At 45.2% G+C, this 25705-nt stretch overlaps 1 long non-coding RNA gene across 2 annotated transcripts in view; it reads right to left on the minus strand.

Annotated features, from left to right (window-relative positions):
- Nucleotides 1-25705, minus strand: part of LOC117353646 — a 55210-nt gene that overhangs the window by 23995 nt on the left and 5510 nt on the right. For both annotated transcript variants that reach the window (XR_004537994.1, XR_004537995.1), the window contains exons 2-3: nucleotides 2938-3069; nucleotides 30-124 (exon numbers count right to left, since the gene is read on the minus strand). This is a non-coding gene — a long non-coding RNA (uncharacterized LOC117353646). The remainder of the gene's footprint in view (nucleotides 1-29; nucleotides 125-2937; nucleotides 3070-25705) is intronic.

Here is a 25705-nt window from a genome sequence, read left to right on the forward strand (position 1 = left end):
GTACCACAGAAACTTGCATCTGCACTCACATATGTGAAACATCGGTTACATCTGCTCCAAACTCCCGGAGTGCACAAAATTCCATGCAGTTGTAGCTAATTGTACATTGGCGAAACCAGACGCACTACAGAGGAAAGGCACAAAAGACACCACAAGTTATGCATGCACCATGGAAAAATCAGCTGTAGCCCTTCATGCCAACTGGTCATATGACTAGATTTGAAGACACAGAAGCCTTGAAGAAAGCAGACTGTTGGTGGCTGAGAAGAATCAAAGAGGCAAAAGAGATAGCAAATAGAGAATGACACGGTGGCGGTTTACCCGCGGCCACCGCATTTTAGCCGCGGGTCACCGCCGAAAACGGGGAAGAAAACTAGCAGTCGCTGCGGCGACGGGGACAAGGCCATTCACCGCCCGCGGGGCGGTGAATGGGTCTTGTCCCCGCAGTGAGGCATGAAGGATCGCGCGGTCCCCGCAGCTCACACCCGCCTGCCCAATCGATTCTAGTGTTTAGCCAGCTCTCTCCCTTCTCCTCACCTTAGTTTGTAGATTTTCTTTTTCGGCGACCCGCACGCTATCAAAGAGCCGCTGCTGCTCAGTTTCGATCTTCTGCTCTGACGCAACCGGAAACAGGAAGTTGCAGCAGAGCAGAAGATTGAACACTGAGCAGCCGCGCGTGTGCGGCTCTTTGGGAAAGCATGCAGGTCGCTGAAAAAGAAAGCCTGCAAATTAAGGTGAGGAGAAGGGAGAGAGCTGGCTAAACACTAGGATCGATTGGGCAGGCGGGTGGGGGCTGCGAGGACCGTGCGATCACCCGTGTTCCCGGCTCAGACTGTAAGGAGGGAGTGAAAGGGAAAAGGATTCTGGGCCAAGGGGATGAAAACGGAAAGAAAAACCCACAGCAGGAAAGAAAGGGCAGGCAGGCAGGTGAGCCAGATGCTAGAAGCAGGGGGGGGGGGGGGAAGAAAGAGGGAAAAAAGCTAGATGGGGTTGAAAAGAAGAGACACACTGGTATGGAAGAGGAAGATAGGGGAAATCTGGACACAGGAAGGTAACAGAAAGAGGGGAAATTATGTGCATGGGGCATAGGGACAGAGACAAAAAGGGGACATGCCATGGGGATGGTATATGGACACAGGGGGGGGGGGCAATGGCAGATACATAGGGGAGATATTAGAAATGGGGAAAATAGGAGCACAGAAGCGAGATGGTTTGTGGGGATGGGACAGGGATCGATCTCGCAGGCTCCAGTGGCTTGCACAAATTACATTGTAACGTGCCATGAAAATAAGAGGGAGGAAGGTAGATAGATAGGCCACGCGAGAGGAGCTGAAGGGTAGTAGAAAGGAACAGATGGTAAAGGAGGGAGGGAAGGGTGGTGGTGGAAAGGAATAGGACAGACATTGAAGGAGGGTGGAGAGGAACAGACCCTGAAGGGAAATGTGGAAGACAGAATGGGAAGAAGACAGATGCCAGACTATGAGGGAGCGGAGGGAAGAAGATGGGTGCTAGACCAATTTGGGGGGGGGGGGGGGTGAAGGGAGAGGCACAGTAACAGCAAATGGAAGACGCAGAGAGAAGACACACAGTGGATGGAAGGAATTCAATGAGAAGATGTGGAAAGCAGAAACCAGACAACAAAGGTAATATTTAACTATGTTTTAAAGTTTTAAAGAATGTTTCCTTTATACGTAAATAAAGAAAAGTATATAAAATCGTACCCGTTTGAGGCTTTTATGTATGCAGCGGTGACGGTGACGGGGCGGTGAATGGGGTTGCAGTGGCGGTGACAGGGCGGTGAATGGGGTGGCAGTGGCGGTGACGGGGCGGTGAAGGGAATGGCGGTGACGGGGCGGTGCAGAGGATGGTGAGACGGGGACGGGGCGGTGACGGGGACCAATTTTTTCACCGTGTCATTCTCTAATAGCAAACACCCCAATAACTTTGATGGAGATAAAGGGCTCTACCTAAACAAAGCACAGCAATTGCTCATCTAAAAGAAATTTAGCGCCAAAAGGACTGGAGCCAAGGACAAATGCCTCTCAAAGTTTTAAGATACGACCTCATAAAATTCTTGCCCCCTCCCCCCAGAGTCAGAACTGTTCCAATTAATTTCCAGCCTCTTTCCCACCAAAATTTAAAATTGATTTTTCCCGCCAAAATTCAAATTCATAATCAATGGACTTTCCTGTCTCAGTCACTTGAAGCCCCAGCCAATCAGGTTTGAGGACCCACTATATAAAAAGACAAACTGCAGACCTCACAGCACACCATGATGGCTGAAACGTCAGTTCTACCTACCCAGATGTGGCAAGACCCATAAAACTGCAATAATCCATCAATAAATTTATTTGTGCATCTGTTTCCCATCACTCAGGGCATGTACTAGGCAGCTTCTCAGATGATTACACAATCCCAGGGTTTCACTTGTTTGAAAATGTGATACTGGAAATTGGAATTAATAGTAGATGACTATTTATGTTGGAATTCTGAATATTTTCCGATATTGTATCATGTTAGTCTTGTTTCTAGGATTTAATTGGCCATCTCCAATTTACCTCACTGATTGAATATTGGCTTATATTTGGTCATTGTGTTATTGTTATGCTGTTAACAAAATTGTAAGTTTTAGGTCAAACTGTATATGCTGTACATTGCCTTTAATAAATTGGTAAAAATAAATACTAAAGTGCTGAAGTAGAACAATTGCAGTCTGAGATACATATAAAACAAAAATGCTGATATTAAAAGAAGGATTTTAAAACAAAAATGTTACTCCTATGCATATCAAGACATCGATGCAAACTAGCTCTGAAAATGAGGCATAAATGTTTCTTTGTAATCTCAAACATGTAGACTTCCTTTGATGCTCAGAGGCTGCGTTTATTTTGCATGTACTGGACAAAGTTAAATTGACCTACCACTCATGTACATTACCTAGATTAAGTGACGCCTCTGCATTATTCATGTTCTTTTGTTTGTCTGGAGCAGTTGTTTTCTTTCACAGTTCATCTTTGTCTATATTTATCATGCTGAGAAGTCTGGCCAAACACAAACCATTCCATTTAGCTGAAAAGGCAAGGCAAGTTTGAAACTTCAGAGAGAGAAACTTCAGAGAGAAAACTAGATAACTACTTTGTTTTGTTTTTTTAAAAAATAACAAACAAAAAAAAAACAACTTAACCCCCTCCCTCTTTTACAAAACCTTAGAGTGGTTTATAGCACCAGCTGCGGCGGTAACAGTTCAGACACTCATAGGAATTCTGGTAGGCGCCTTCCACTTCGAGGTAGGTGTATACTCTGAGATGCCTATCAGAAAGTAGGTGTGGTTAGGGGGCAGATACTGGGTGTGATTTGACTTAGGCGCATTCATTTAGGCCAAGAAATCCCTGGCATAAATGGGAGTGCGCCTAAGGTTTCAACACCTACCAGCACCTAAGACCACTTGGACAATCACCTTGATATGTTCTTCACATCTAATGGACAAATTGCTAATGGGTTATTCAAAGCTAAGCATAATATGCAAATGGCCCACTTCTGGACTAAACTCGAATAGGTCAATGATCTGTGTACTTATCCGGGTAGGAGCAACTCTTACCCAATTAGATACTGCTCTTGCAACTGAAAAATCTTTCCGATTGCCCTAGGATTATCCAGGTAGTTCCAAGGGGGTACAGGAGCAGAGCCTGGTTGAAGTTACCTGTTTGTGGAAATATTCAGTCTCCTATCTAGGTGACTATGGCAAGAAGGCTGTCTAACTTTATCTGGTTACTGGTTTGAATATCTCTGATACCCATGTAACTGCCATTGTCCAAGTTATATACAGATATTAAGAACTGGGAGCTAAAAGTTATGGTATTTTAAAAAATGAGGCTGTTGGCATTTAAATCAAATGCTGACTGCTGCAGCTGAATATCAGGGGTAGATTTACTAACCATATTAACTCATGCTAGCACACATACTTGCATTATTTATTGCATTGAAATATGAAAATGAAGGCAGATAAATAATAAAGCTTTATTAATTTTTTAATTTATATCCTGTCATATCTTTTCAGTTCAAGACGGTATAAAGTAGTGGAAAAGTACAAAGTGGCTAATGAACCTGTTCAGTTCTAGACAGTATACAGTAGTGGAAAAGTACAAAGTGGCTAATGAACCTGTTCAGTTCTAGACAGTATACAGTAGTGGATAGTTACAAAGTGGGAATGTGGGAACAGGTATCAAAATAAGTAAGGGGGTAGGGAGTAGAGGGAAAGAGAGGGAGAGGTGGATGCAGAGGGGGTGGGGAGGGAAGGGGCAGAGAAGTGGGAAGAGAGGGGCGGAGGGTTTTTTAGAATAGGTCAGGGGCTTGGAGGATCAGATGAACTTGTCAAATAAATGGGTTTTCAGTGCTTCTCTGAGAGCTAGGTATGTTGGGGAATTCAAGAGGAAGTCGCTTAGGGTGTTGTTCCAGATGCCTGCTTGGAAGGATAGTGTTCTATCAAGAAATCTTTTGTAGTGGAATCTCTTGGGAGTTGGGAATGAGAATATCAATGTTTTGTGGGAGGGGTGGGGTTTGTCCTGTAGGAAGAACTGATTCAGGAGGTAGGCAGGCGAGGTGCCAAATAGTGTCTTGTAGCAAAGGCAACCAAATTTAAAGATGATTCTGGCCTCGATCAGCAACCAATGAAGTTTTCTGTAGTATGGGGTTATGCGATCGGATTTTTTCAGGCCGAAGATCAGCCGCACCACCATGTTTTGGATCATTCTTAGTTTTTTAAATGAGATCCTAGGTATACAATGTTGCACTAGTCCAGTGAACTTAGAATTAGAGATTGGACTAGAAGTCTGAATGAGGCAAAATCGAAGAACGGTTTTTAGTGTGCATAGTTTCCATAGAAGCATTTTTTGATTAGGATGTTGGTATGGGCATCAAATGCGAGTTGTTGGTCGATGGTAATGCCTAAGATTTTTATCGTGGAGTTGGATTGGGAAATTGATGGGCTCATAATCAAATCTTAAATGCATCTAAAAACCTGCCCAAGTCGGCACTTGGACGACCTAAAAGACAAGTCGTCCAAGTGCCGATATAATCAAACCAACTTTCTTGATGTGCTGCAGGAATTTTTATGCCTCTGAATGCCACTGTGCACTGAGTTGAATGGGGCGTATCTGGAGGAGTGGTTAGGGCAATATGTGGGTGGGATAAGGGCCAACCTAGACTTAGTCATCCTGCAGGGATAATAAAATGTTTTACTAGACATCCTGACAAAGTAAAAACCCCATACACACTCCCCCAGTGTTCACCGACCCCACAAAAATCAGAATAAAAAAGTATATACCTGTCTCCAGAACATCAGCACCTAGTATATGAAAAGCCTAGTAGAGCTGCATACAGGTGTTTTAATAGCCTGAGGGGGGTGGGATAGTGAGCCAGAGAGAGGAGGACCCAGGCCCATAAGTCACTCTAACCACAGCATTTATGGTGGAATATGTGCACCCACCAAATCCCCCCAAAACCCTACTCTACTGCCATATAGGTGCCACCTGCAGCCACAAGGGCTATTGGGGTTGTAGACAGGTGTGTGTAGTAGGTTTTGGGGGGCTCACCATAACCTATAAGGGGTTCTGGTGAGATGTTTATCTGGCACCCTTTTTGTGAAGTTCACAGCAGTGCCTTATAAAGTGCCCCACTGCTCTGTTGCCAGTCCATTACAAGATTGGCCCCTCCCATGTCCACATAGTCTAATTCTGGGTGTTTGGGACTTGGATGAAATTTTGGTTGAAAATGTGGTATAAAGATAGACGTCCTGGTGATTTGGATAAACAATAGCCGGGACATTCAGATAGATAATTTTCTAAAAAAAAATAAAAAATAATAATAATAAATAAATAAAATATTGTAGATGTATTTTTCAAAAATGGGCATTTTCCCATTGCCGACTTTGGGCGTCTAGTGCTATGTGCCCAGATCGGACTTAGATGCATGATTTGATTATGCCCATCTAAATGGCCTATCCAGTCTGCCTATCCATGCCCTTCCTCTCCCTTAGAGATCCAAAGTACTTGTCTTTGTTCCAAGTTTTCTTGAATTCAAATATATTTTTCCTATTTACCACCTCTATTGGGAGTCTATTCCATGAAGAAGTATTTCCTCAGATTACTTCTGAGTCTGTCCCTTTTTTCCTTCATCCTTTGCTCCCTCATATAAGAGCTTCCTTTCAATTGAGAGACTTGCCGCATATGCATTTATGCCACGTAGGTATTTAAACATCTTTATTATATCTCTCCTTTCCAGCCTTTCCTCCAAAGTATACATATTGAGATCTTTAAGTGTGTTCTCATACGCTTTATGACAAAGACCTTCAATCATTTTTGCACCCTAGACCGACTCCATCCTGTTTATATCATTTTGAAGGTGCAATCTCCAGAACTGTACACAATATTCTAAATGTGGTCTCACCATTCGACTGCTACTATCAAACTTTCATAATAAACTTGTGACATTTCATCCAGATACTGGTTTCATCACCCCCCCCCCATTTGTTTTTTTATTATCTTCTGGTTTTTAGTGTGATATTTTTTGTCCCTTTTTTGATTTGTTTTGTTTACCAGAGGCATCATTACCTCCTTTTTCTCCTACTGGCCATTCCTCTTCCTACGCACCCAAGCATTCTTCAGCTTTCGCCATCGTCTTTTCTACCTGTTTGGACACTTTAAGATCATCACGTACAATCTCACTCAAGTTCCGCTCGTCTTTTGTGCACAAAAAGATCTTCACCTCCTAAACTGTACCATTCCCTTGGGTTTTTGCAGCCCAATTGCTTGACCTTGCATTAAATCTTAGCTGTCAAATTCCAAACCAGTCTTCAAGCTTCGCTAGGTCTTTCCTCATTTTATCTACTTCATCAGGCAGGTCTACCCTATTGCAGATTTTGGTATCATCCACAAAGAGGCAAACCTTACCAGACAGCCCTTCAACAATATCGCTTACAAAAAGGTTAAAAAAAATAAGAAAAATAAGAAAATTCTTTACCAAAGAACATTACAAGATCATTGTACAATCCCTCACACTTAGCACCTTAGATTACTGCAACAGCCTCTACCTACCATGCCCAAACAACATGATAAAACAACTACAGACCGTTCAGAACACAGCCATCAGACTCATCTACTGTCTCAGCAAATTTGACCACATCACCCCCGCCAATGTAGACTCTCACTGGCTTCCGATAAAAGCAAGAATTCAATTCAAGTTCTATTGTCTACTATTTAAAGTAACCCATGGTACTGCCCCCTATTACCTAAACAACCGCCTATACCGCTACCACTCACCCAGATCAAGGAGAACTCAAAATCTATTCACCTTCCCCCCTCACAATGGTACCCGACGTAAGAAACTATATGACAGCCTTCTAGTGACACAGGCAGCGAAAATTGACCCCACCATCACTAAACTGATGATAAAAACAACAGACATCAAGGTGTTTCGAAAATAAATCAAAACATTTCTATTTAAAAAACACGTCACCACTAACTAATCTCCTCCCCTTCGCACAAGCTCACCCTCTAACACATTAGTCAACACCTAGAACCTTACCTTCCAAAAATATTCTGATTCCTAAATAAGCATCTACCTTCAGTAACCAACAAACTTCCTCCTTCATTGTTAGGTAACTTTTCTTCTGTAACCAGTATATACTGATATTCTCCACTGTACCCTGTTATTATTTGATTCTCTACTCTGAAATTCTTTCGGAAAAATCCAGATATCCTATAATTTATAATCCTCTACCACACCATGTAAAGTACAAGAACCAATGTTAAATACATGAATCAATGTTATATAATGTAATTCTCTCGGTAATGTCCAGATCTCTTCTAATTTGTAATCCGCCTAGAACCGCAAGGCACAGGCGGAATATAAATCACTAATGTAATGTAATGTAAAAAGAACAGGTCCAAGAACTGATGTAGATAGGCCGCTGTCCAGGCCTACCTCGGTAATGAGACCTCGAACACTATATACTGGCTTCAATAAGTATATATTTATTTAGCTAATCAATAACAGCTTACAGGAATAAATCATTTAGTATATAGCGTAACAGAAGGTGGCTCAGAAGGTGACCTCTAGGCCTAGAGGTCCTCTGAGGTCTGTTCTGACCTCTCCCTTCTAAAGGCCTGTTTTTTATACATTTCTTAGTGGCCAACACCACGTTGGTTCACATCACATGATACATCCTTATTGGTTATTTACTTATGCATTACTGCCTAGCTACATTCATTTATTGGCTATTCTCCTCTACGTCATGTTATATGTTTTACTCTGTTTTCCGTAAAACCTACCTTTTCCCCGAAATGCCTGTTTCCCCACCATATTAGTATTTCCGAGCACAAGCCCCCCTCCCAACTTCAAGCATCTCCGATACTTTCTATTAGATGATATTTCTTATGAATTCTTTCTTCTGAGAATTCTGTCTTCTGACCATGGTCTGTTTATCTCTTTATGGTATCTGGCTGGGTGGGCCTTGGTGTGAAACCACAGCTAGCCCACAGCCTCAGGACCTGTTGCTTTTTCTCTAGCTTTATTCCTACAATAGCTAATTGAACTCATAAAACAGTGTATTTCTCCATCTTTGCATGCTCTTCAGTTAATGGTGAAATATCTTTCCATAGTTAATCTACTGTTTCTATCATCTGCAGAGATAGATAAGGTAGATGTCAGTTGCAGGGGGTGAGGGCAGGTTTTTCTGTAAAGAGAAAAGTGATCTTTGTCCTTATCCCATCTCCCTTCACCTGGCCAATGTCAGGACTTTCCGGGATGTATCCAGAGCTTCCATGCTTAATTCTCTCTCAGAACTGAACCCCGTGGTTCACCACTGGTAACATCCCTTTCTTCAGAGTAAGCCCCATGTACTATATAACCTTCTGTTGCCTTCCACTCAATCAGTTCCATACCGAGGGCACTCAGTTTGTTTATTAAATGCCTATGCGGAACAATGTCAAAGGCTTTGCTAAAATCTAAATACATCATATCTAGCACTCTCCCTCTATCCGATTCTCTGATCACTCAGTCAAAGAAATAGATCAGATTTGACTGACATGACCTGCCGCAATAATGTGGTAGCATGCTATAGTAGGGTAAATCATGGATGTTCTGAGAAGCTAGATATGGCATCAATTAAAGCTTTAGCCCTCATAGCATATCATTAATAAGACAAAATGATCATTTTATTCACTGTTTACACAAGATATGTGATGTATTTGAAGTTCATATTTTGAAGACAGGGTTTCTGATCCTCCGTTACAGGCAAAATATTTCATCCCTGTCTATCCTCAGTAAGTAGGTTCCAAAATTTTTGAGTTTTCATGTATTTCTTGCATTAATATAAGATTCCCCACTGAGATTACTCATAAAGCAAGGTTGAAGTCTCAGAATCAACAAGAAAAACAATGTTGTAGTCAACTCACAGTGGACAGAATTTCATAATATCAGACAGGCTGAGGCACTAAAAACAAAAACAAGAGTTAGTAAAAACAGGAACGCAGGCAGGAGACACTTGAAACAGGAACACATGGGATAGCAAAGTCAGGGGCAGAGAAGCAATGGAAGGTTTGGGTTCAGCAACATCTGGCATGAAAGCAGGAATATGAAGCATGTGTGTTCCATGGTGGCCAATCCGCTTCCTAAGAGCATGGTCTGACAGAAATGGATCACCTGATCCTTGTTGTACTAGTGTCAGTGGCATGTAGCGACATTCACTATATATGTACCAAATAAGAGGTTCTCAATGGCACCAATATCACTTCCACAAAAACAATAGGGGCTCAGCAGCCCCTAAACAGCAATTCCCACACCGATTAAAGCAACAAGAATGGCGTGGCAGCCCCGAAACAATACTACCTACAACAAGAATAGTTTGATGGCTCAAATTCCCTACCACATACTCCAGCAAAAGCACCAAGAGATTTTCACCCATTAACAGAGACAAGTGGGGCTAGCAACTTCAACAAACACTTTCGACTTTCACAAAACCACCACCAGGGTGCTTTCTCACTCCTCTTTCCTCCTGTAAAATGTACTCAACAACTTCCATTCCCTCTCCCTCCTCTTGCATTTCCCCCACTCTTGTCTCCCATCCTGCTTCCTCCCATTCCCCTGTCCCATTGTCCTCATTCCTCTACTTTCTTCCCTGTGCCCTCTCAGTCCCCACTACTTTATTTTTCCTTCCTCTTACTATACCCCACACGCCTCTCTCTGCCCTGTGCCTTCAATCTTCCATTTTTGTATTCAAAACTTCCCTTTGTCCATACTTTTTCTCTCCTTTTATCCCCACTTCCCTCTCTCTTTCCATTCTGCTGTCACCCCATCATTTTCTCTTTTCCTCTCTTGCCACTGTAAACTCTCCCCTCTGTACCCCCAAACTTTGCTACCATTTCTTCTCTATACTTTTTTGTCCCCAGATTCCTTCTCTATTATCATTCCATGACAAAACCAAAACCCACAGTCACCTTTTTGATTCCCACTGTTCCTACCCTTCTCTTTTTCCCTCTCTCCCTTCTCTGCCCTCTGCCTCCTACTTTACCAGGCCCTACCCCCCCCAAAAAAAAATAATTTTACTTAATAATCAATCCCTTCTCCTCCTACTTTCATGGCAATGATTAATGAATCTTTCTTCAATGGTTTGTAGGCCCAGTCATACCACGAAGGCCAGTTTTAGCAGACAATAGAATAGGCACTTATGCTGACACTTAACAAGAATGCAGATAGGCAGAGTCAGCACTCTGTTTACTACAGACAGAAGGACCTGCTCTATTTTCCTCTGGACCCAAGGGCCAAGCCCTGTGAGCAGCCTTCTGTGGAGGTGGCCTGCCCACCACACCAGGGTATCCACTACTGATAAGAACTATCACATGGCCTACTTCATTCATAAAGAAAGTGGGATGGTCAACTGAATACCATCTATTGGATTATTAAAAATATTTGTGGCAATATTCAAAAGCACACAAGTGTTTGTTTGGGTTTTTTTTTAAAGAACATAATATTGTCATACTGGGACAGAATGAAGGTTCATCAAGCCCAGTATCCTGTTTCCAACAGTGGCCAACCCAGGTCCTAAGTACTTAGCTAGATCCCAAGTAGCAAAACAGATTCTATGCTGCTTATCCTAGGAATAAGAAGTGGATTTCCTCAAGCCATCTCAATAATGGCCTATGATTTTCTCTTTTAGGAAAGTATCCAAACCTTTTTTAAATGCCGCTAAGCTAACTGATTCCACCACATTCTCTGGCAGTGAATTCCAGAGTTTAATTCACTTTGTGTGAAGAAATATTTTCTCCGGTTTGTTTTACATCTACTTCTTAGTAGCTTCATCACATGGCCCCTAGTCCTAGTATTTTTGGAAAGAGGGCTGCAGGCCCTTTCTACTCCACTCATTATTTTATAAATCTCTTGTCATATCCAGGGCAGGATTAACCAATAGGCCAAGTGGCACGTGCCTAGGGCCAGAAATGGTCAGAGGGGCCCATCAACATTGTTTTTTCCATACGGCAATGGGCCCCTCCAGCATCGATTGGCAACGCGGGTCCCACCCCGATCGGCAACCCCCCCCCCCCCCCCATCGGCAGAAAGAAAGACAAGCAAGCAACGCGGGTAAGAAAGGCAATGGGAACTGTAATTGTGCAAGCGGTGCTGCTTGCCCAAAGCTTCCCTCTGATGCAGCTTCCTGTTTCCACCTGGGCGCATGGACACAAGGCATGGAGAGAGAGGATGAAGGGAGGGAAAGAGGTGGGGGAGGGAGTGTGTTTTTGGACACCGAAGGCATGAACTTGGGAGAGAGGAAGGGAGGGAAAGAGAATTTTTGGTCATAGGGAGGGAGTGAGGTACAGATGAGAGGGAGAAATATCGTGGTGGAACAGACAGATTGGAATGGATTCAAGAGGGAGGAATGTTGGACATAGTGGTGAAGGGAATGGAGGGAGAGATGTGGCATGGTGCTGGAGAGGGGTGTTAGAAGGAGAAATGTTGGGCATGAGACTGGTGGGCAGGGGCGAAAGATGAGAAAGGGATAAATGCTGGACCATGGTAGGAGGAACCAATGGACAGCAACAGAAGAATTTACAGAAGATGGGAAAACAGAAAAAAGAAATTGGGACCAACTTGATGGAAAAATAAGTCTCCAGACAACAAAGGTAAAAAACGGAATTTATTGACTAAAAAGCACAGTTACTTACCGTAACAGGTGTTATCCAGGGACAGCAGGCAGATATTCTTAACGCATGGGTGACGTCACCGACGGAGCCCCGGTACGGACACTTTTAACTAGAAAGTTCTAGTTGGCCGCACCGCGCATGCGCGGGCGCCCTCCCGCTCGACGGAGGAGAGCGTGGTCCCCAGTTAAGATAAGCCAGCTAAGAAGCCAACCCGGGGAGGAGGGTGGGTCATAAGAATATCTGCCTGCTGTCCCTGGATAACACCTGTTACGGTAAGTAACTGTGCTTTATCCCAGGACAAGCAGGCAGCATATTCTTAACGCATGGGTGACCTCCAAGTTAACAGAGAGGGAGGAGGGATGGTTGGCCATTAGGAAAACAAATTTTGTAACACAGATTGGCCGAAGTGCCCATCCCGGCTGGAGAAGGCATCCAGACAGTAGTGAGAAGTGAATGTGTGAACTGAGGACCAAGTGGCAGCTTTGCAGATCTCCTCGATGGGCGTGGAGCGGAGGAAAGCCACAGAAGCAGCCATAGCTCCTACCCTGTGGGCCGAGACAGCACCTTCCAGTGAGAGACCGGCCCGAGCATAACAGAACGCAATGCAGGCAGCAAGCCAGTGAGAAAGCGTCCGTTTAGAGACAGGGCGACCTAGACGGTTAGGGTCGAAGGACAAAAAGAGCTGAGGGGACGAGCGGTGAGCCCTGGTACGGTCAAGGTAATATGCAAGGGCACGCTTACAGTCCAGCGTGTGTAATGCCTGTTCCCCAGGATGAGAATGGGGCTTAGGGAAAAAGACAGGTAACACAATGGATTGGTTGAGGTGGAAGTCCGAGACCACCTTGGGAAGAAATTTAGGATGGGTACGCAGAACTACCTTGTCATGGTGAAAAACCGTGAAAGGTGGGTCAGCGACCAGTGCATGTAGCTCACTAACCCTCCTGGCAGAGGTGATGGCAATGAGGAAAAGCACCTTCCATGTCAGAAATTTGAGTGAAGTTGTGGCAAGAGGCTCAAATGGAGGTTTCATGAGGGCTGAGAGAACCACGTTCAGGTCCCAGACGACTGGAGGAGGCTTCAGCGGTGGTTTGACTTTGAAGAGGCCTCTCATGAACCGGGAAACCAGGGGATGAGCCGTGAGAGGTTTTCCGAGGATAGGCTCATGAAACGCAGTGATGGCACTGAGGTGGACTCTGATTGAGGTAGATTTGAGGCCAGCGTCGGAGAGAGAAAGCAAATAGTCCAGTATAGTTTCTACCGCCAATGAGGCGGGATCGTGATGATGAAGTAGACACCAAGAGGAGAACCGGGTCCATTTCTGATGGTAACATTGGAGGGTGGCCGGTTTCCTGGAGGCATCCAAAATACGACGGACAGGCTGAGACAGGTTCTCTGGAGAGGTCAGCCCGAGAGAAACCAAGCTGTCAGGTGGAGCGAGGACAGATTGGGATGCAGTAGAGACTGATGCTGCTGTGTAAGTAGAGTAGGAAACACAGGAAGAGGAATGGGCTCCCTGGAGCTGAGCTGGAGCAGGAGGGAGAACCAGTGTTGGCGAGGCCACCGAGGAGCGATGAGAATCATGGTGGCTCTGTCCCTGCGGAGTTTGAACAATGTCCGCAACATCAGAGGTAGTGGAGGAAAGGCATAGAGGAACCGATCCGTCCAGTCGAGCAGGAATGCATCCGGGGCCAGACGGTGAGGAGAGAAGAGTCTGGAACAGAACTGGGGCAGCTGATGGTTGTGAGGAGCTGCAAAGAGGTCCACTTGTGGAGTGCCCCAGCGCGCAATGATGGAGCGGAGTGTGGGAGGATCCAGAGTCCACTCGTGAGGTTGAAGGATGCGGCTGAGATTGTCGGCCAGGGAGTTCTGTTCGCCCTGGATATATACAGCCTTGAGGAAGAGACTGTGGGCCATGGCCCAGGACCAGATGCGGATGGCCTCCTGACAGAGGAGGGGAGATCCGGTGCTGCCTTGCTTGTTTATGTAGTACATGGCGACCTGGTTGTCTGTGCACAGAAGAAGGACCTGAGGGTAGAGAAGGTGCTGGAAGGCTTTGAGAGCATAGAACATGGCTCTGAGTTCCAGGAAATTGATGTGATGTAGACGCTCCTGAGGGGTCCAGAGATCCTGAGTGCGAAGATCTCCCAGGTGAGCTCCCCACGCATAGGGGGAGGCATCCGTGGTGATGGTCATGGAGTGAGGGGGCAGATGAAAGAGTAGACCCCTGGAAAGATTTGAGGAGTTCAACCACCATTGAAGAGATTGCTGAAGAGACGATGTCACAGAGATGGGATTGAAAGAGGATCCGAGGTCTGTGACCATTGGTTGGCTAGAGTCCACTGAGGTGTCCTGAGGTGGAGTCGTGCCAGAGGAAGTACATGGACCGTCGAGGCCATGTGGCCTAGGAGGACCATCATCTGCCGAGCTGGGATGGAGTGATGAAGGAGCACCTGACGACAGAGATGGAGCAGGGTCCGTTGTCGGTCGGCGGGAAGAAACGCCCTCATCAGAGTGGTGTCCAGAACTGCTCCAATGAATTGAAGTCGCTGTGTGGGAAGCAGATGCAACTTGAGGTAGTTGATCTCGAACCCCAGGAGATGGAGGAAAGAGATGGTGTGTTGTGTGGCTTGCAGCACAAGCGGAGACGTAGGAGCTTTCACCAACCAATCATCCAAGTACGGGAACACCTGGAGGTTGTGAGACCTGAGGAAGGTCGCCACCACAATAAGGCACTTGGTGAACACCCTGGGTGATGATGCGAGGCCAAAGGGTAGCACTTTGTACTGATAGTGGCGGTGCTGTACCTGAAATCGGAGGTAGCGACGTGAAGTCAGATGGATTGGAATGTGAGTGTAGGCCTCTTTGAGTTCTAGGGAACATAGCCAGTCGTGTTGAGAGAGAAGCGGGTAAAGCGTGGCAAGGGAGAGCATTCTGAACTTTTCCTTGACCAGACACTTGTTGAGGTTCCGGAGATCGAGGATGGGACGGAGGTCTCCTGTCTTCTTGGGAACCAGGAAGTAGCGGGAGTAGAATCCCTGACCCCTTTGGTCTGGGGATACCTCTTCGATGGCATTGAGAAGAAGGAGGGATTAGACCTCCCTCAGGAGGAGGGGGGATTGAGAGGAGTGAGAAACAGACTCTATAGGAGGATTGTCCGGTGGAAGAGTTTGGAAATTGAGAGAGTAGCCGTGGCGAATGATGTTGAGGACCCACAGGTCTGATGTGATGACCTCCCAACGGTTGAGGAAGAGTTGAAGACGTCCTCCTATCGGCTGAGGAAGAGGCAAGGATGGTGGGAGACTGGCTATGCCCTGGAGAAAAGAGTCAAAAGCGGTTTTGACTGCGGGAGAGGCTTGGTCGGTGGGTGAGATTATGAACGTGCCTGAGTCTGGTGCTGCTGACGAGGCCGGCGAGACTGTTGTTGTTGAGGCGGGTTGAGAGGTCTGGCCGAGAACCTGCGTTGATAGGAAGACTGCTGTTTGTAGGGGCGAGCAGGAGGAGTTTTCTTCTTAGGTTTGATCAGGGTATCCCACCTGGTCTCGTGTGCCGAGAGTTTCTGGGTAGTTGAGTCCAGGGACTCCCCAAAGAGTTCATCACCAAGACAAGGTGCGTTGGCTAGGCGGTCTTGGTGATTAATATCGAGGTCAGAAACTCTCAGCCAGGCCAAGCGCCTCATGGCAACAGCCATGGCAGATGCTCAAGAGGTCAGCTCAAAAGAGTCACAAATGGAGCGCACCATAAATTTCCTGAGTTGGAGCAAACTGGAAAGTTGTTGTTGAAAAACCGGGACCATGCGTTCAGGGATGTACTTTTGGAAGGAGGAGAGTTGTTGCACCAAATGCTTCATATAGAAGGAGAAGTGGAAGGTGTAATTATTAGCTCTGTTGGCAAGCATGGAATTCTGATAAAGGCGCTTGCCAAATTTATCCATCGTTTTGCCCTCCCTGCCAGGAGGAGTAGAGGCATAAACACTGGAACCCTGGGTTTTATTTAAAGTGGACTCCACTAGAAGGGATTCATGGGGTAGTTGAGGTTTGTCGAACCCCGGGATAGGAATGACCCTATATAAACTATCCAGTTTTCGAGGTGCACCCGGTACCGTGAGAGGGTTTTCCCAATTTTTGTAAAAAGTTTCCCGTAAGATGTCGTGGACGGGTAACTTTAAAAATTCTTTGGGGGGTTGTTCGAAGTCCAGGGCGTCAAGGAAAGCCTGGGACTTCTTAGAGTCGGACTCCAAAGGGATAGACAGAGCTGCCGACATTTCTCGTAGAAATTTTGTGAATGAGGACTGTTCAGGTTTGGAACTGGTATCGACCATCGATGGTTCCTCGTCCGTTGATGAAGCCTCATCCTCGGTACCGGGTGGGGATTCTTCCCATAAGTCCGAGTCCCTGACGTCGGTATGCGCGGGACGGGACGGTGGTGCGGATGGCTCAGTATGGCGAGTCTTAGAGAGGGATTTGCCAGAGCGCATCGAGACGGTACCGGGGGAGGAAGATCGGTGCCGGTCCTGGTCTCGGGGGGACTGGTGTCGGTCTCGATGTCGGGGAGGGTCGGCATCAGAGCGTGGTTGCACCGGAGGATGAAGTGGTTCAGCCGTGAGTACCGGCATGGAGGTGTTCAATGGTACCGATGGTGTCGACACCGGTGGTGTGGTGCGAGGCTCGGGCCGGTCCGGCACCGAAAGGAGTGGGGCCAACAGTGTGGGCAACAAGTGCTGGAGTTGTTGTTGTAGTTGCTCCTGCAGTTGGGTTTGGAGTATGGCCGCAATGCGGTCATCCAGAGGGGGCACCGGTACCGCTTTTTTCTTTTTCGGTACCATAGGTGCCGCTCCATGCCCCGGCGATGAGGAGGCCGATGACGAGGCACTCACCGAAATCGGGGCGGAGCGTTTGCGGGGTCAGCGTGATGCCGGGAGGACCGGCGTCGCCGGTGTGGCAGGAGGGCGCTCAAGGGAAGTGGAAGGCTTCTTAGCCGGCTTACCTGGTGCCAGCGACCCCGAGGAAGGATCAGGCGGTGTCGAAGTAGTCGGTGCTGACTTTTGCGATGCCGTTGAGGGCACGGCTGATTCCATGGCAGATCCGGTGCCGAAAAGAATATTTTGTTGGATCTGCCTATTTTTTAATGTATGTTTTTTAAGAGTAGCACAGCGGGTGCAGGTGTCAGCCCGATGCTCTGGACCCAGGCACTGTAGGAACCAATTGTGCGGGTCAGTGAGAGATATCGGGCGTGCACACCGCTGGCACTTCTTAAAGCCCGGCTGAGGGGGCATGAAGGGAAACACGGCCTCCGCAAAATCAAAACCGGAGGCCTGTATGGTGACAACAGGCCCCGCCGGGGCCGGTTCGAAAAATAAAGAGAAAACAAAGTTTTTTTTTTTGTTTTTTTTGGGAATTTAAAACGAAAAAGAAACCCGAAGGTAAAAGAAGAAAAAGGAAGACAAAAACACGAGCGGGAAGGCAAAATCCGATATTTCAACGGCCGTTGAAAAATACATGCGTCTTCTTCGCTCCGCGGAAACGAAGAAACTGGGGACCACGCTCTCCTCCGTCGAGTGGGAGGGCGCCCGCGCATGCGCGGTGCGGCCAACTAGAACTTTCTAGTTAAAAGTGTCCGTACCGGGGCTCCGTCGGTGACGTCACCCATGCGTTAAGAATATGCTGCCTGGTTGTCCTGGGATAATATGTTAGCTTTGGGAAATGTATATAGCAGATGTCTTTGTATTGTGTTCAAAAGAAAATGAAATGCATTTCTGGTTTTATTTCTACAGTGTTGAAGTACTTGCTGACCCTTGCTGTGACTGGTGGGGATCCCCAAGCTCCGCCAGCAGAGACGGCCAGAACTCCCCTCCACCAAGCGCAACAGTCGCTGGCAACATCCATGAGCCACTGAGATGCCAGCATCTGCGACTCAGGGACACTGCTACTGCCTGCCAAACTTGGCAAAAGGGACCCCTGGCCAACTGCAGAGGAAGTCCTCATCTGACAGCTTGGGGGTCCTCAACAGCTGAGTATTTATAGTTTATATTTACATTAGAGGCTCTGGTAGAAACCCGTTTACAAAGCATGTACTCTTCCCAATTAATATTTCCAAATTAATAAAGTGTCTTTGCTTATTTGTAAATGGGTCTCTACCAGAGCCTTTAATTCAGTAGCATAATTAAATGAAATACTATTTCTGAAGTTTATAGGGACGGAAGGGGATTCCTCATGGGGACGGGTGGGATTTCTGTCCTCGCGCAACTCTACATGGGACTCACCCAGTTTAATGACTGCCCGGAAAGGTACCAAGGGTAGAAAGCTGACTTTAAAGACACTATACCATAGTTGTTATGAAACTCACAACAAGGCAAGAGATGAATATGATGATCAGATGGTTGGGACTTAAATCATCAGAGAAGATAAGAGATTCTTGAGACCTGCAAGAAATGTTAGGGAGGCTCGGAGCAGCAATATGGCAATCCAGAAGCCATCCAACAAGCATTAATAAGGAGAATAGACAATTTTCCAAAAATTATCAGCAAAGATAATGATAAATTACTGGGATCTAGGAGACCTTCTCCAGGAACTGGAAGCACTCAAAACTGATCCAAATCTTCTAGGCCTAAACTACCTAGATACATCCTGTGGCATAAAAGAGTTTACAGCAAAGCTGTCATATGACATTAATGATAAATGGTCACCTATAGGCATGCAATACGAGGAGGAGACTCAAGGGAGATTCCCGCCATTTACTGTCTTTACGGATTTAATCAGAAAAATGGCAAAAAGAAGAAATGACAGTTTTCTCAGTGGCTATGATATCATCAAGAAGGGTATCAGAGCTGCAGATGCTGTCCTGCAGGGAACCCTTTCTTTGCATCTCAAAGGCTAGTGTCTTGATTTGAGTGGCCCCTTCCCTCCTACCGAAGGCCGTGTCCAGTTTTCACATGAACTAGGAGGTGCGACTCTCAGCCTTCACACCTACGGGAGTAAAGAAAGCAGATAGTGTGCTTAAGGTTCTAGGATGTGCAACAAATTTTGATTTGTTACTTGGAGGTGACCAACAAGTTCCGGCTATTTGATCACCTCTTTGTGCTTACGAATGCGGCACATCGGGGGAGACTGGCATCTAAAGTGACCAAATCCAGGTGGATAAGGATGGCCATGTCTTCCACCTATATTGGAAGTGGAAAGCAGTCTCCAGTGGCGGGAAGGTGCATTCCACTTGTGGAGTTGCATCATTTTGGGCAGAATCTAGAGCAGTCTCACCTGTAGAGATTTGCAGGGCAGCCACTTGGTCCAATCTCCAAACGTTCATTAAGTTTTACAGAGTGGATTTAGCAACTGGGCTGGACACCGCTTTTGGGTCCTCAGTGCTGGCAGCCGTCCCACTTTAGGAACCAGGGACTTATTCTTACTGTTCATACCTTGCTAATCTTCTTTCTTGTAAACAGGAATGGTGGTTTGAAACCCACCCTGTCTGATATACACCAGCCTGCTTTCCGCTTCAGACATGCCTGCTTAGTCAGTCAGATGTCTTGTTTCTATCTCTTGCCCGGTAGGGTCAGGAATGAAGAAGAATTCACTCATAAGAACTACAGAACTATTGGTGCAGACGGTACACAGGTAGGTGGCTCCTTTTTATTACCACCTTGTTTTGTTTAGTTGTGGCATATGGTGCGGCAAGGACGAAGGGACGGAGTCTGGAGTTGGCGGTGGAGGAGTCATCAGCAGGTGATATTGATAACCATGGGAGGAGATCAGTGTACCAAGAAGCTCTTTGTAACTCTGTATGATAACATCTCTACAGAAGCTCATGCAAACCGCTCTGAATTGACTCTCAATAAACGTAAACTAGCATTGTTATTTAATGTTTGCATTTAGAGCAGAACAGACTTATGTAGTTTTGGAGAATTTTCTTCACCCCTCTCTTATGTTTGCACTCTAGGACTTGCTAGAAACTTTTGTACCGAGTGAGGGGGCAGAACTCAAGGAGCCAGAAAACAAACAGTGGGCTCTTTTCAACCCTTGTAACTAATAGGGGTTTAACCCGATGGTCAAGACTACCATTCTTGTTTACAGAAAGAAGAAGCTAATTTTTCCATGTCAATGATGCTGATCACCTTAACAAATGCAAAATTAAAAAATTCTGCTCTTTAGCAAGGTGTACTACTTACTAATCTGCTTAACTGGAAGGCAGCAAAACTACAAAGTACCAAATGGTGCCAACTCTGTGGGTTCTTAAGCACCCCCAACATTTGAGAAAACTCCTTTCACTTGTGTCAAGTTTAGCATCCCAAATCATTTTGTAAAAGTTGGCTGCAATGCAAAGAACAAGTTAGAAATGACCTTTCCTAGTGTCATGCTAGGCAAGCGATATAAAGGAGACACAAAGTGGGGGTAGGGGGGCACTAATTTACAAAGGGAAACCCCTCAGGGGTGACAGTGCACGACAGCTATGCATAGTGATATGGACAGCTCACAAAGTCTGCTATAGCTCAGAATAAGGCAGCCCGGCTCCTTGGCTGTGTTTGTTGTTATTCCTCCGGCTCAGGAACTTGGCAGGAGGAGCGAGCCAGTCCCCACCAGTCAGGAAAGTCTCACAGCCTGCGGAGGAGCCAGACTGACTGAAAGAGCCCAGCCAGCTCCAGTGCAGATAAGTTAATGTACACAGAATGGACGTAAATTACCACGACCCGCAGCAGCAGGACATTGAGCAGGGCTTGTCAGAAAGAGGACAAATGTCGGCAGGCTCTGCGCCTCCTCCCTGACGTTTACCTCCAGCTAGACTAGAGCGACTCGCTGCCATAGAAGGAAGGACTCACTGGAGTCAGGTTTCTTTGAAAGCAGTCGCATATTCTTGTCACCTATGTGAAGAACTAATGGGAAAATGACTTCACTAGGGGCGATTCATTCTATAACCTTATGATGTTTAATGAAATCTGCATATGCAATCTCTGCTAACTTATTTCTTCTCGTTTCTTATTTGTCTGCATATATATATTTTTAAAAATCTCTCATATCCCTGACAGCATTTTCTTTGTTTACACAGTAGAATCACATTCCATAGGTCTCAAAAGGGACTGAACATATAGAACAAAAAAGTCCCAAAAAGGGGTACTGTATGTTGTGCAACATTCCGATGCCATGAATTCAGAAAAACAAGAGATTGGCCTATTTTTAATTTGCATTTATTTTGGTTCAAATGTGGGATGAAGGGCATTCATTGGTCACCATGCTTGTGAGTTGTTAACTTTCTGAGATTATATCCCCGATAAAAAAATTCTGTGCAGTTTAATGTGTGGAATCAAAGTACTGCAAACCCCCTTAATACAGTCAATGTGTGTTAAGTGCTAAAATGCCACTTATCTGGGAAGATCAACTAATCTTTAGCCAGCAGCCCTTTTTTTTTGGCGGGGGGGGGGGGGGGTTATGCATTTCCTTTTTGCTCCCCTCTCTTCATGTTAAAAATTTTACCTTTGATGGAGAGGATGCCTAAGTCCCGCCAGCTGAAAAGATCTGCTGCCCATACATGCCCAGCTTGGTGCCACCTCAGCAGTGAGAAAATAGGTGGCATGCTTTTCCAGCTGCCAATGCCAACACTCCTCGTGCCTGTGGCAGTGGCTAGAAAGTACACCACCAACTTTCCTCCTGTGGGCAGAGGTGGGGGTTTCCATATACTGCACAAGCAGCCCATACCCAGGGTTACCAGATTTTTATTGGAAAAAAAAAAAAAAAGACGACATGTGGCTCTGCCTCATTTTGCCTCCAACCCTGGCCCCACACAAACTTCATCTCTTTGGGGGCCATGTCCAGAGGGCATCTGCACATGAATGGATGCAAAAAGAGGACATGTCCAGGTAAATCTGGACATCTTGGTTTGCTAAAATTGGTTTAGACCAGGGGTGTCCAACCTTTTGGCTTCCCTGGGCCGCATTGGCCCAGTGAGAAAATAGGTGGCATGCTTTTCCAGCTGCCAATGCCAACACTCCTCGTGCCTGTGGCAGTGGCTAGAAAGTACACCACCAACTTTCCTCCTGTGGGCAGAGGTGGGGGTTTCCATATACTGCACAAGCAGCCCATACCCAGGGTTACCAGATTTTTATTGGAAAAAAAAAAAAAAAAAAAGACGACATGTGGCTCCGCCTCATTTTGCCTCCAACCCTGGCCCCACACAAACTTCATCTCTTTGGGGGCCATGTCCAGAGGGCTTCTGCACATGAATGGATGCAAAAAGAGGACATGTCCGGGTAAATCTGGACATCTTGGTTTGCTAAAATTGGTTTAGACCAGGGGTGTCCAACCTTTTGGCTTCCCTGGGCCGCATTGGCTGAAAAAAAATGTTTCTGGGGCCGCACAATGCTGCAGCAAGACAGAGGAGGGAGCCGGCAAGACGGTAAACACCCGGGGGCAGCAGAGGAAAACAGTGCATTGCCCTCAACCAGGGCCGCACAAAATACTTCAATGGGCCGCATGCGGCCCTTGGGCCGCAGGTTGGATACCCCTGGTTTAGACGCTTCCTCCTATCTAGACTTTAGAAAGCGGATAAAAAACTATCTAGTTAACAAGCCAGGATCCTAAGATTGTTTCTTAATTCATTACTATCCTTAAATCGTTCTTACTTCTCAACATAGTTCAACTTTTATCATGTAGGTCCTTCAGAACTTCAAATCTGATGTTTGCATTTGTACTGTTTATATTGCATTGTATGTATTTGCATTCGATTGTTGTAAAACCGCCTAGAACTTTCAGGTATGGCGGTATACAAAAATAAAAATTATTATTATCTGGTATCCCTACCCATACCATCCCTCTTGAGAGCAGTGATCTTGCACATCAAATACAGATTATCTTGAACAATAGTAGATCTTTTCTGGGCAGCTCAGCATATTTCTATTAAGAAGCCAAAGCTATCCAAGCTGTTGTCACGGTTAAGGCAATCAGTTATGTGACATTCTCCTCCATAAGCACAGGCTGGCTGTTGAGTAAAAAGATGCACTATCCAATGGAATTGGAATGTGTAGAATCTCTTCCAGTAGCTGCAAAATAATCTCCTAAAATTGTCTCACCTTGTCACTGTCCCAGCAAATATGTGTAAAAGAGTCCTCATGGATGCAACCTCTCTAACAAAGCCACATGCCTGACCCCAAAATCTGTTTGAGGCAAACTGACATCTAGTACCACTGAAACAGCATCTTATATCCATGCTCCACAACATTAAAGTTAATGCACACCAACAAAAGTTTAGTAAATTGGAGCTCCTACTGTGGTACATCACACCCTAAGAAAACTTCCCGCTTTTGTTCATATCTGCAGGTCATAGGGTAATGATTTAATAAAGTCTTATAGAGCCCAGAAAAAAGGCCTATATTTACTGCTGTCCGTAAAATCTTTAAAAGGGACTGATCCCCTCCCACCAGTCTGGCAGCTCTTTTAAGCAAACCATCCCAGATCTGGCAATAAGAAAAATAATTAGCCCCTTTCAGCCCATAAGTATCCTACAATGCCTCAAAGGGAATAATTTGCCCCCTGAACACTAATTGACCTAAGGTGTGAAGGCCTTGTGTAGCCTATTTGTGAAACATCATAGTGGTATTGGGACATGCAAATCCAAAAACTGATTGAAAGGGAATGTAATAAAAATATTTATCATGCAGAAACAAACAATCTCTGATTGAGTACCACAATGACAATGCAGAGACTAGACTACTTCATAAAGAGCAGCTCAAATCTTTACCCTGCGATCACATAAGGGAATCCAAGGCAAAGCCGGAAGGTTCCATGGACTGAACAGAATCTGCTCAAGCTGAACCCAGCACTTATCTGGAAAGATGGCCCACTCAAAAAGCACTCTAAGCAGAGCTGCCTGATAATATACAAAGAAATACAGAACTCCCATTATTCCTGTATTTTTTTCATAGCATAAATCTTTTGTTAACCGCATTGAACTTATGGCTATGCGGTCTAGAAATCTGTTATTATGTTATATTATGTTGAGATGAGGTAACCATTGCATGAGAACAATTCAAAGCAATAAATGATGAAGGAGTGAAAAACTAATGACCACGCAGGGGACAATATTATAAAGTTGTTTTAGCATGTAAAACTGTTTTACATGGGAAAAATTGCTCAAAAAGTAGGTGCAGAGAAAAAGTGTGTCTGTTATTATACTGTTTGCATGTAGGCATTCACAGGCGTGTACTTTGGGTGGAGTGGGTGCAGAGTTGCAATGTACACATTATTTGATAAAATACACAAGTACAATGTTACATCATCTTCAGAGCAGCCATAAATCTATGTTGTGTGTATTTATGCACTCTCTACTAGGTGCCTTTTTAATAAATCCAGAAAATTCATATCAAATTAAATCAATTCAGTCATTGATTGTATTTCCTGTACAACTGGGGCTGGTACCTAGACTGATGTGTGGCCGTAGTGCACTCGGTTCTGTGGCCCGACCAATCAGAACCTTTGAAGCAGCAGTTCTTATTTCTTTCCTCTAGAGCAGGTCTGTCCAACTTCAGTCCTCAAGAGTCGTAATCCAGTCAGGTTTCCAGGATTTCTCCAATGAATTTGCATGAGATCTGTTTGCATGTACTGCTTCCATTGTACGCAAATAGATCTCATGCATATTCATTCGGGAAATCCTGAAAACCCAACCTGACAAGGGCCAAGGTCGGACACCCCTGCTCTAGAGGCAGTATGAAGAAAAGTATGAAAGTCAGGAATGTTAAAGAAATGAATGAGCTAACAGGACAAACTGTTTGATAACCATAAACCATCCCAGTCTAAATCAAGAAGAATACCTGAGATGTTTTCAAAAATTCTTTTGAAAGCTCTTGTTTGCTTACACTATATCTTCAGCAAGACTGCATTCAGTACTAATCAAACATATAATTTTGCAGCTTGTTGTTTGCACCATTGGAGTATTAATAGCATGTAACAGGATTAAAACAGGAAAGTATTGTATCCTTCGCTATGCTTCTTGAGAGGATTTTGGAAATATGTCTGTTTATAGTTACCACAGGTAAACTGCGTGGCTTGTAGTTTTAGACTTTGTTCCCATCCAGCTTGTGGTCACACTACTTTTAAAGCAACCTGCCTTTGACTCTGCAGTTCATTCAAGTTTTATTCTCTTTCCTTTTTCCGTTTCTCTCCAGAATTATTTTAGAACACCATTCAATCCCAACTCCTGAATTTGTTTTGCTGAATGCTTTTCAATCTGCTTTCAGGCCATCATCCTCTACGAAGTATTTCTTCATACATTAAACTTTCTTACTACCACATTCCACTCATCCTGGATTCTACCCTCATACTAATTGACCTATTTGACAGAGCAAATTCCTGTTTCCTCCTCTCTTCTCTCGTCTCCCTGGATTTTGCAGCCCCCTCATACTAAGTTTGTGTCCAACTTCATCGCCTGTTCTTTTCCAATAAATATCTCCTTTGCTTTCAGTTCAAGTTTGAACTCTTTTTTGTTTTCTCTGTCTGTCTGTCTCTACACAGTCTCCAGTATGTCTCATTTCTTTT

Source organism: Geotrypetes seraphini, chromosome 2 (assembly GCF_902459505.1).
Source record: "Geotrypetes seraphini chromosome 2, aGeoSer1.1, whole genome shotgun sequence".
In the NCBI taxonomy this organism is placed as follows: Eukaryota; Metazoa; Chordata; class Amphibia; order Gymnophiona; family Dermophiidae; genus Geotrypetes; species Geotrypetes seraphini.